This window comes from Limulus polyphemus, unplaced genomic scaffold, assembly GCF_000517525.1.
Source record: "Limulus polyphemus unplaced genomic scaffold, Limulus_polyphemus-2.1.2 Scaffold211, whole genome shotgun sequence".
Lineage (NCBI taxonomy): Eukaryota > Metazoa > Arthropoda > Merostomata > Xiphosura > Limulidae > Limulus > Limulus polyphemus.
The window spans coordinates 484,671-497,761 of NW_013665821.1; the positions used below are offsets into that span (position 1 = coordinate 484,671).

Here is a 13,091-nt window from a genome sequence, read left to right on the forward strand (position 1 = left end):
GGACCGGTCCCCTACGACCCCGGTCCACCCCCCAGGTGTCACTAAGCGTCGCCTTAGCTTGTGACAAATGTCATCCCTGTTGGGAAGGTTGGAACATAGTGCCACTATACCAGCTGAACGAGCGATATATTTTCCGCCACTCCTCTTGCTGCCCAGGTAACAAGTTACTCACTGAGCATGCGTCCTGACGACCAACCCTTAAAGTCGTCTTCTCGAAGGTCAACATGTCCCAATGATGCGTTATTCCTCGACATATAAAACTGAATGTATCTGGTGAACAGCAAGCTCAATACATTAAAAATAACAACATTATATCAAAATACATGCAACGAATGATGTTAACCTTGCTACAATTTATTTTTGAGTTTTTCTAAACATAGTTTTATATATTGTTTTAACACCTAACAATTTACTACAGACATAAAAACTCACAATAAAAACGTATATGGTAAGATATTTGTAATACAATTGGGTTTTCAAAGTTTTTAACTCTGTATAATTTTTACCATAATATCTTCCTTCGGTATATCATTAGTCCCAAAATTCACGCTTATATTTGGTATTCTGTTTTACCATCTTATCTGCATAGTTTCCATATTAGATTTAAGTATTACCTTGACAAGTGACTCGTATGTTATCGTCACATGTAACTGTATTTATCATACAGGTGGTGGGAAAACAGTTGGTTGTAACTCAGTCTTTACTAATACCTCCAGCTACCTCAAAATCAAGACGAAAATAAGGTAGCAAATGAATCAGACTGAAATATGACAATGGAGAGAAACAAGATTTAAGTAATGACCAAAAAAAGTACCATTAAAGAAGTCACAGCTGTAAACTCTTATATTAATACTATGTCATTGTCGTTTCTTGAACACAAAGCTTTTTCTTCTATGTTTGGTATGCCTATTTCCTCTAACTAATCTACCCCCCCTGAGAACGTTGTTTAAATCTTTAATACCTGAGTACAAAAGATCTGAGAAATCGGTTCGTAAAAAATATATTAGTTCCTTGAGCTATAAAATATATGACATTGAATATATATGGCGTCAAAATGGATGAATGAATATAATTTTAACACATTCAATGGAGGACTTATATTATGTTCGTTCTATGCATACTCATTCGTTTTTGAAATGCACAGTTCAGTTTTGATACCTGGCTCAGGAGCAGACTTTAAGCGGCCACAAAACAATAGTTAAACTCTAATGTGCAACACACGTTGAATGTTGAGTTGTTATATATATATATTAGAAATATAAACGTACATAACAATAGGCACAAACTGTTTTGATCATTTCGATAATTTTATTCATAAGATATAGTTTTATACTTGAGAAAGTTTCTATTTAATAAATGCGTATTTCTTAACTTTCAACTATAAGTCCGTTTTGAAACATACCAAATATGAGGGAGGTGTTTTACTAACTCTAAAAGAAATGTTATTATCAAAATAAGGAGATTATAAACTACGAGCGTAATTACATTTCATCATGATTTATATGACTGTAAAATTAATTCAGAGTTAGGTTCAAAAGCAATTAAACAATATTTATTGGACATTCACTCCACAAGTTTGAATAGAATCTGTAAACAATACTTTTACTTAGTTATTCGTGTCTCTCAATGTATCAGATAGAATTGACTGAAGACAGGAAAATCAGGACAATAGATTCACTCTGTAGCAAGAATTTTCTTCCAGATTACCCATGGGCTTGAAAAACTGCAATCTTTATAGAATCTGTATTGTTCTAAAATTTAAAGGGAATCGTAAAAGTTTGAGAAAATCAGGGAAAATATTCTGAGGGATTCCAAGGGTGTTAATTAACCAAATTATTTTAAGAGAACCATTTAATAATTAGAATACTTAACTGTGTAAGTGCTGATTATGATTATGATGTTGATTTGAAGCAAGTAAAATTAGAGTTATTTTTGTGTAAAATCTACAGCTTAGGTCATGAAAATGTGTCTCTATTGTGGCTCTATCTTTGTGTCTTTTTGTAATAAGATAGTACATTGTAAGAGTTAAATAATTTATTGGAAACAAGTTAGGTTTTTACATAACGTTTAAAAATAACATATGATATATTACTTAACATTCAGAAATTAAGCTTTTAAATGTATAGAGTGTTTGTCATATTTCAAAATAACTATTTGTACATACTAATACAGAGGAGTGTCAGCTGTGTCACCACAGGCGATAGCTTTAGCACTTATACTTGGTTCACAGCTAATTCCCAACTCTACCTCACTCACAAGCAGTGCTGCTATGGGTAAACTTTTGGCTGAATGTTTGCCACACCCGTTTTCGAAGAAAGTTACTAGTATAACGAGATTGTTCAACGATGTAGAGCCAAAAGATACAGCGTTTCAAAGAAGTGTAAGCAGAAAATCTCGCACAGCGATGAGGACAATAAGGAGATTCAAAACTACACCCTAAACCAATCGGGGGCAACGCAATCATTCCCAAAATCAAGACTATCTTACAAAAGAAAATCCTAGGACTCCCCCCCCCCCATAAAAAAACAACAATATCGTATGATGCTAAGCATATCACCTGATACAGACAACAAGATAATAAATAAGGATTTGAAGTTAAAGAATCACATAAGGCAAAAATTACTAAATTTGCAGCCACACCTCGAAATTATTTGTTGCTTTCATGAGAAAAGTGGATGAAGAAACTGGGATTACAGCAATTTCATCCGTCAGGATGCATATCAAGTACCCTGAGTAGCTCCAATTGAGTTCTGTCTTTGATCTGTTTAAATGTGTTCTTGTTTGGTTGTATTAAAAAAGTCTTGCCCAGGGCAAAACTGGAATAATAAAGTTTTGTTTGTTTGTTTGTTTTAAGTTATGCACAAAACTACACAATGGTCTATCTGTGCTCTGCCCACCACGGATCGAAACCCGGTTTCTAGCGTTGTAAGTACGCAGACATACCGCTGTACCACTGTGGGGCAAATGTGCTATTGAAAGCCGACGTCTGCGCATAATAGAGAATTTGTAGAAAAGCTCTAAAGATATGCAGTTTAAGGCTTGTTGTAATGAAAATTGTTGTGCCGGGCAATAGTGCATTATCATGGTCATCAGATTGAGCACGACTGACTATGGAGGAAACAATTTCATGGACAGTACAGGACCTAGAACATTGTTCTTATAAAATAAAGGATATCCTCAGTATTTGAATTATTTTACTACTCGAGGTTATTTAAAAACTACATAGCAAACTTAACAAATTGTGTTTATCATAAGGAATAAAGCATGTTCCCCTAAAATGAAGATAAAAAAGATAATACTCTATGCAATTAACGCGGTTTTATATAGAGGGAGAATGTATTGACTGTAATTATTGTAGGTTTAAGCGGAGGGTAAGATGGTGTAAGTAATGAGCATGGTTTTAAGTGCAGGATAAGATACTGTGTGTAAGAAGTATAAATTTAAGTAGAGGAGAAAATGCAGTGTATAAGATAAGAAGTGCGGTTTTAAATGGAGAGAAGATACTGTATGTAGTGTAGGAAATAGTGTATGTAATGAATATGGTTTTAAGTGGGGGAAGATAGTGTGTGTAAGAAGTATAATTTTAAGTAGAGGAGAAAATGCAGTGTATAAGATAAGAAGTGTGGTTTTAAATGGAGAGAAGATACTGTATGTAGTGTAGGAAATAGTGTATGTAATGAATATGGTTTTAAGTGAGGGAAGATAGTGTACGTAATGATTATGGTTTTAAGTGGAAGGTAAGATACTATGTATAATAAGCATGGTTGTAAGTGGAGGAGAAGATGCTGTACGTAATGATAGTGGATTTAAGAGTGAGAAGATACTGTATATAATGAGTATGTTTTTAAGTTGAGGGAATAGAGATGTTGTGTATAATGATCATGGTCAAAGAGTACGATAAGATAAGTATGCATGCACACAACTTATTGGAAAATTATTGTTTTACTTTTTCCACGTGGGTAGAGCCTCTTATAATATACCTCACAGGAAATTTTGTTCAAAATATAAATATAATTAATAATTTCAGTTAATATGATAATGGAAATATCTATCACTATTTTAGGCTATTTATGATGTTAAGAAAACATGTAGTTTCGAAAAATCAATTAAAGACAACTACAAAACTCTATAACCTGAGCGCTTTCGAAAGATGGATTTTCTTTATCAGGGGTACTCTGATGAAATGTATCTGTCACTATTTTGGGCTATTTATTATAAGTATTAAGCCTGATATTAATATTCGAAATCTCGAAAACTAGGTATTTATAGTGAAACTAAATTAATTATTTTCACACTTTTTCACTCCGAACCAAAACGTTTAATGCAGATGCTTCAATATAGTGAAAACTGTTTAAAACTAGGTCATTTTAGAAGTTGTAACCAAGGTACTTACTTCTTCATTTATATTTCCACCTTTTTTTTCTTACTTTTGCAACATTCCTCAGAGAAAAACTAAAATCATGGGCCGAGCAAAAATATTAATAATTATTATAGGTTTGCACATTATCACTTTATATATTCAAAAGATCTTTCTTTCCTGTTTTAATGTATTTTTCAGCCAATCTCTTTCAAATAATAACAGCGCTTTGTCTTGTTATGGTTACCGTGGTTACAGAAATATTATAACAGTCCGTGAAAAACCACTTCTCATTAACACTGACATAATATTGATTTTTGCATAGCGAATCTCCCATTCAAAGTACTCACATGTCGCTTTAGAATGTGTTGTGGAAAATATTTTGTTCTGAAACAAACTGGGTTAAGTACAAAATATTGATAAAACTTATTAAGAACCCAAATTATAGAAGACTTGGTAGAGAAACGGGGCGTTTTCTAATATTAATTTAAACTCACTTTAGCTCCAATAATTTTTTGAAAACATTAGATTTGAAACATGTTGATAATAAATTTCTACACAAATTTCTAATAAAGAGAATTAGAGCATTCATACCTCGCCTAAACCATTACTACATCTTGTTATCACACTTTATTCGAGGGATATCAAATCCTCACCTAAAAACTAGGTGCTTCTTCATATCATATTTCATGTGGTAGATATTAAAACTCACATTTAATTGGAAATCACACACAAACACATAGGCTATAGGTTCATCTAATTATCATTCTTCATTCCGAAAATACACAGACTTTCACTTAAACTTTGGTATCATAATAACACAACAGTTCATTAAGGGAATCCTACTCAAGGTTGTTGTTGCTTCTTTATATTCATTCGCATTTAAATACAATAAATATTGTAACCTTGACGCAACCAAAACTTTATCAATAGTTTCTGTGAGAAAAGATTTCACACGTGCCCCCACGAATAAAAAGTTGATGAGGCAGAAAGTCAAACAATTTTTGAGCTGAAGTTATAAAGGTTTCAAAAATATAAGATCATTCTTCAGGTCTAAGGTCTTATGCATGAAAATAAATATAAACATAGAAATGAAAACGCTCCAAGGCTTTCGGATTAACGACATTAAAACCGTACATGTTAAAGAGTAGCACTAAGTTAAAATCCTTGAACTAAATTGGCGATAAATATTATAATCTTTTATGCTTAGAATAGTAAAGTTAGTAACAATACGATGTTATTTTTGAAAAGGACTTAATGTCTTAATCTATTCTCAGTGGTAGGAGAAATTAAAACTGATCGATATGACTAAGTGTTTTTAATCTGTTGTCAGTTGTAAAACAAATCTAAACTAAAACTGATGGTCCAGTGCTATTTAATGAGTGAAGCTTCTAGTTTTCTTGTAAATCGAAAGTAAGTACTTGTTAAGTAGTTCTAGTTGTTTTCCTATTTAAGACCACTTGTTAAGTAGTTCTAGTTGTTTTCCTATTTAAGACCACTTGTTAAGTAGTTCTAGTTGTTTTCCTATTTAAGACCAGCTTCATTAACGTATATTTTTATTTTCTAATCAAGTTAGCTAATTTGTGCCAGAAATCTTTAATAACTAAGCGCCAAGAGATTCTAAATGAATTTTATTTTGTTTTCAAATGTAGAAAAAGGACTTTAGAGTGAATGTGTTGTTAAGGCTGTGTTCGCTGTTCTCTCATTACTATACATACAATACACGATATGTTAAGAGACACTTTTAATGCCCAAGTCAGACTTTTTCGCACAGCTTGCTACCCATTTGATATAAATTGAAATGATATTCGTAAGGATTCTAATTTATGCTGTAATTAAGCAGCCTTATGTTCTAGTTATTGAATTTTTTATTTGTGTTAATTTTAATGGTTACAATAAACGCTAAAATAATTGCTTCAAAGCATAGCAATTAATATTTTGTTAACTCGACAGAAGATATTTTGTTATTATACATTTTATTTATTCAGTTATATAAATTGCTTATTTAAGAATAAATATATTTGTATAATGGCCATTCAATGATTGGCCTAGAAAGACGATTTATAATGCAAAGACTATGAGAAAAACGATTTATAATTCCCTTTTCAGATCGTCTCACAAAACTTCAACCTTGTACTACTACTATGTATGGTTTTAGGGTGCCGCATCACTAATAGAAATAATAAAATTAAAGACATAACAGTTATTACATATGGTTGTGGATTTCCTGTCCCGTCTAATAGTTAAAGTATCTGTTCTAAGACACACACACACACATATATATATATATATCTTACTTATTATATGGTTAGTTGCATTGCGTGACACATAAAGGCGTGGTCTCGAGTACCTGACACTATTCAGGGCGTTAATAAATTCACCATAAAAGCTCTTATGTTACTTTCGTTGGCAGAAAAATGTCACGTTGATAGAAAACTAACGCACAATACGTCTAACGAATATTTAAATATAAAAAGTACAAAATACTGACATAGCCGTGAATTAACCAATTATCTAAGATACTAAGATTCAAATGTGCATTTTCAACAAGAAGTTATCACACAGACTTTGTGAGATATATTATGTAATTCTAATTGGTGTGACTACGTTTTTAACGATATCAGTTACATGATTCTATTTCATTCAACAGGATTTCTATAGTAAAATTCTTGATATGCTCAATTTTAGCATTTAATTGTTTTATATAGATATTATAAAGATATAATAAGAAAGAACAGTGAGAATAATACATATATAATGAAGAGTAAAATATATAATGTGTTGCAATCATTTGAGAATATTTAATTTGCATATATTTTAACGTTTGAATATAAATATAACATTTTATGTACTTTTGAATTAGCTGTAAGATATCAACTGACTTATACCGATCCATTTACCTATTTTACATGAATTGTACGTCTGCAATTATACATGTAACTTAGCTTGTCTCATTTTTATTCATTCTGATTTTTCGTCGACTTTAAATACAAGTTGAATCCAATATGTTGTGTATTATTTATACGAAGATGAGATTTGATTTGGTAAATTAAGTATCGCAAGCTCCAAGGAAAATTTCTAAATGTTCTATAAAATTGTTGTTCGTTCAATATAACACATATGGTAATGGAAGAAAGTGCTTATGTCACTTGAGTAGCAGTATAGAATCAGATTACCACAAGAAACGTCCAAACTGTTTTCACACATATTGGTTAATAAAGGGATATAAAAATAAAGTTAATAATTACTCTTTTTCCTGTATGTGGCATAATAATTCGTGATAAATCATATTTCTCATTATTTTTTAAATTGAATATTCTAATGTACATAGTTCTTCAATAATCAATATAAATTACAGTTCATCTGAATTCCTGCTTGCTTTTATTCTCTGTCCGAGGTATTTAAGATTAAGATTTCATCACATGACCGTAAAGTTTTGGGGTTTCTGTTATAATAAACGGTTCAGAGTTTTATCCTGGACACCTTTCACAAATGATATAGTGGAGTGTAGAAATAAAGCAGTAGAGTGTAAAAATAAAGCAGTAGAGTGTAAAAATAAAGCACTGGGGTGTACAATTAAACAAGTGGAGTGTAGAAGTAAAGCAGTAGAGTGTATAAATATAGCATTAGAGTATAGGAATAAAATATGTTTTATTTTTCTTGTTGAAATATGTGTACTACTTCTCAAAACAATTGCGCACCATTAATATTGACTTGGGAATGAGTTGTCCCTGTGAACTTCGTTTCGAATCCGTGCGATACCACATATTATTTCCCGAACTTTATGCCATGAGTGTGTTATAAGTGAAAGTCAATCCCTTAGAATGGATGGAAGGGTGTTGCTGACTGGCCGCTTCCCTCTGGTCAGTAGTTTAAAACTAGGAAGAGCGACAGATAACCATAATAGCTTTGCCATAAGTATAAACACAAATAATGACTTATAGCAAGGCGTCTCTTACTTTTGAATAACAAAACTTAACATTATTTGTCGATACCAAGTAATCTATACTTAATTTTTTCCATATAAAATAACATATTAAATTTATCATAGTTCAACTGATACTTAATAACACGTAGCTTAGAACGAAGTCACCAAAAAAAACCAAAACACCTGAATACAAATATACATTGGATTTATACATCATTTTTCAGATTCTATAGAATATGCGCAAAAAATTAATTTTAAGTAATAAAGTACTACAATACGTCTGTATGTAAACATGAATGTTCTAAAATGTTGTAATCTTGTATTCACACCCGAGTTTTTTAATGTGATTTTAGTACTTCCCTTACAATTCAACATTTGTAGTTGTCTAAGAAGATTAAATAATGACGAAGGTTTCAGTGGTTTAGCAACATTAGTGAGTACATTCTAAAGCTTTAAGGATAGCTTTAATCGATCACAGTTTCTTAACACATTAATATATGACTCACCTGATTACAGGCTTTAACTATACGGGTGGTTCCACTACCATCATCGTACACCAAATTACCTATTTGATGGTTCTCTGGTGAAGTCTTGAACTATCAGCTTGCTCGGAAATTTATTGGTGTTGGCTAAACAAATATGGCTGCAGTGACAGGTGGGCGTAAATCATCGTTAGAAGGCAGGACGTCCGCGCCCACTTGCACCTTGGCTTTTGCGATCGATGGTACAAATCGACGGCTGTCGGGCTCGGAGGCTCAAACCTGCTTAATTGTTCTTCATGCTATGTGTGTATATATAAGCTAAATAAAGGACTTACTTGGATAAAAGAGGAATACGAAAGTTCATGTTGAATAGATAACCTGCACTATGATGGCTCGTTCTGTATTTGCTATTTTGCGTCACGTCATGTCACATATAGTCTTTAAGGGAAGGCATTTAAATGCTATATTATTTACAAATCATATACACACACATATATATATATATATATAACCTAGACTTATTTTGTAAATTGAAGCGAAATAATACTGAATATTTCAAACTGAGAAAACTACAAGATTGCCATTACACAAGCTATCTTTGAAACAAATTAGGTGTTCAAATGTTCTAGAATTTTGAAGACTGATTAATTATGTAAAACCATAGGGAACATCTGCATTAATGAGGTTAATTTAGCGGAAGAAATAACCTCCCCATTTGGAAACTCACCTTCAGAATAATTACAGTGCAATTTTAATGAGGCATTTGTAACATCAGGTTAAAGAGAGGAATATATTTAGAAATCCTCTTATCCGTAACATTTCTATGGGTTCCGTTTTGGAAACTATCTGCTAAGTTTCTCTAACCTTTCACTGTTGGTCTCAGAAGGTATTAACTGTAATTTACACACACGCAGTATTGGAAGATTTACGATCCACGTTGTTCAAATAATAATAATAAAAAAGATAGAACAATACTGTAGCATTTTGTTTCAATTAATCATTTTTAGTAGTAGTTTATTATAATGTCAATCTTTTTTTTCTTACAAAGCTATGTTTTTTTTTAGCTTTTTTAAGCAACATATAGTTTGGTTTGTACAGTAATCTATTTTATATACATCAAACATCGGTAAAATTTGACGAAATAATCTCTCCAGAAGGCATAATGTTTAAATAAAAAAACAGGTTTACCCTAAAAAAAATTACTTGAAATATTACAAATGATTATACTGTTGAAATGTTTGACCATCTTTCTTTCTTTGAAAGGGTATCTATGCTGTGAAAAAGTAAATAATTTTACGAAAGCCATACTTGTTTACATTTAAGATTAAACAGTGAATTCCTGAATATAAACACTGAGATTAGTTGCATTCTCAGAGAATTAATGAAAAGTTAATACTGAACTCCTGAGAGTTGACAATACTAGTATAATATTATAACCATAATACTTCAATACCGCGCAGTATGATATTTGGAATATGTTTAACTAATGAAGTTAAGATCAAATATATTTCGAGGCTAACTATATTTTTTGCTAAAGACATTTTTTACCATACGTACTCATGTTCGAAAAACATCATGTATTTTTTATGATAACAAGATCTTCGAAATACTGTAAATGAAATGTCAGAAATATTCTAGATTAGCCATTGATAAGAGGAATTCTGTTGACCCGTGTAATGTTTTCGAATACCTTTAAGTAGTGTGAACGGTTTACACAGACATATAAGTTCCAGGACACAAATATAATCCAATATTTATTTTAGGAATGGAGACTGCTATAACAAAATAACAAAAACTCAGAGTTTTCAAAATAAGCTTACACGCAGGGTTCTAAAAATAGAAACTTGTATTTACAAATGAGTGATCTCGAGTGCTAAGAATCTGCTTTCAAGGAATTTAAAGAGACTCCAGTGAAGCATGAAAACGTTGACATCAAGCTTATTACGATAATTTTTTGACGTTAGTATCACGCCTAAGATTTCGATATTTGGAAGGTTTCAAGAATTATCTATACGTAACCTATTTAACACCAATTATATGTAAATTGTAGATATTATACATTTTTCTATGTTCATTGTTTTCTTTTATCTAACGTTTGAAAGTTTTCATTGTAACTTTTGAATTCCAGCTGTTCAATACTTCTCCCTAATATCAAAAATCTGTTGTATTAAAACAAATAAATATTTAACAGCAATGTAGGAAAGTAAAGTTCAACATTTCTGTTAAAAGTCGGTGATTTACCTTTAATTTTATGATGTATTATAAATGTTTAAAAGAACTGGATAGGATAATTATCTACATACTAAAAATATGGCAAAAAATAATCGAAGCTTGAAAATACAGAAACCTAAAAAACTATGTTGTAAAATTTATACTTATAGAAATTACGTCTGCAACGTGTCTAAAGACATGCACGATTACTATTTCTATAATGCTTTCTTGATGCTCTCTTATCTATAAGATATTTGACCGAATTTCATGTTAAGTTCTATAAACAAATCAAGCTGCTGATAGCACGGTTTTATTGTGTTCGGTTGAATGGGTATTATAATAACATACGACAGGTACAACAATTCACTATCAGTTTTTATTAAAATTTACATCATAACTGTACACAACACCAGTACTTACAATACACAAATCAATAATACAATGGACATTTCGATTCTCTTTGTAAAAACAATATTTTGTCATTCATTAATCTATTTACAAGATGGTGTAACACACTCAATGCATTATGTAAAGAGAAAGGATCAATGGATCAGCTATAAGGCAACAGTGTCATTAATACAAACATGAAAAATAAAACATAGCTTAAAAGAACTGGAGAATGACTTTTAAAGTTCTAATAAAGCTTTGTGTAAGGATGAAACGGAGTTCTCATTAAATTATGAACAATCATTAAGTAAACAAAAGCATTCCTCTTCTAGCCTATCACACTGTAGAGCGCAATAAGGTAGCACGAATTTAATCACATATCACGCTGAAAACAGCAAAACTTAAAAACACACACAAATTCATTAAACACGTAAATTGTGTGCAAAGGATTATTTCGAATGCTATAAAAATCATACATGGTATCATTGATAAATCTTTGAAAAAATCTAAAGTATTTTTTATCAAATTTTAACTACATTTATATAGTATGAAAATCTTTTATAATGAGCACAATTTTCTGTTTCAGTTATTCAAATTAGATTCAGCTCGGAGTGACAACTGAATTAACGTTTCATAATTACAAAAAGACCAAGTGATTCCATTGACTTGGAAATATTAATTATCAATAATACTATATAGAAGACATCGTGTTAAGAACAGGCAACTAAAACATCAATTACTTTTAATATGTAGAAATAGTTTACATGATAATCAGTAGAAATAATGAAACTGGACTGAAATACTTGGCTGTCTTGAATCAACACATTCATTAACAGAAGCCGTGAAGCGTATGAAAGTGTGAGAGGAGGGCTATAGTGTACTTAAAGGCCCAGTAGACATGATCAATGATATGTTACATCTTTATTAGAATCTTAGAAGCTTAGTTAACGGACAGAATTTTCTTGCACCTTCCACTCTGCTGTGACATTTTCTTTCATGTCAGCTCCGCAATTCCTGTTTAAATACACTGTTTATCCAAGAACATCGTGTCTTCACTGAGTAACTAGTTTTTGAACTTGGATTGGAAGGAAAGAAGAGCGGAATGGAAAACAATGGAAGATTAAGAGAGGTATGAGTCCTCACTACATAGAAGTTAAAATGAATAAGAAACACGCTGCATTCATGTATTATATCACGTTTAGCAAGGACACCTACAAAAAAAAAACTGTCGAATAACTTCCTGATTTTTTTAATGATCACATTTTCTTTCAAATAAATGCAAAAATTACTTATCATACAATTCCACCAATCTACATTTAAATATTAAATGAGTTCACTTCTTACTTTTAGTTTCAGAAAAAACACACTAATTTTTTTATCGTCATGCTCCTCCCAGTCTTTCAACTTGTCGATAACTCCTCCCAGTTTCGCGCTTGAGTTCTCACAAAAAAGCAGTGTGTAATCTGTGCAGTCAGGATTTGATAGTTAATTTATCTTGTATGGAATTAGATATCACAGCTCAGTGGCTAATAACTGTGAAGAGGTTTGTGTTTCTGGCTTCAGTTTGGAATAGGATCTTTAGTGGATTATTATTTGTCGGTAACCCATTTTCCGATATATTGTTTCAGCCTCGATGTGTTTAATGTTAGTCTTCAACGGGTTACACAGTTAGGGCTGACCATGTTGGCGCCATCGCTATTTCAATGTGGAAATAAAGAGAGGTACT

General features: G+C 31.5%; 1 long non-coding RNA gene across 1 annotated transcript in view; it reads left to right on the forward strand.

The window, feature by feature from the left end:
- LOC111085037 overlaps positions 1–9,032 on the forward strand; it is a 21,411-nt gene extending 12,379 nt beyond the window's left edge. The window contains exon 3 of the long non-coding RNA XR_002609905.1: positions 8,802–9,032. This is a non-coding gene — a long non-coding RNA (uncharacterized LOC111085037). The remainder of the gene's footprint in view (positions 1–8,801) is intronic.
- The last annotated feature ends 4,059 nt before the right edge of the window (positions 9,033–13,091 follow it).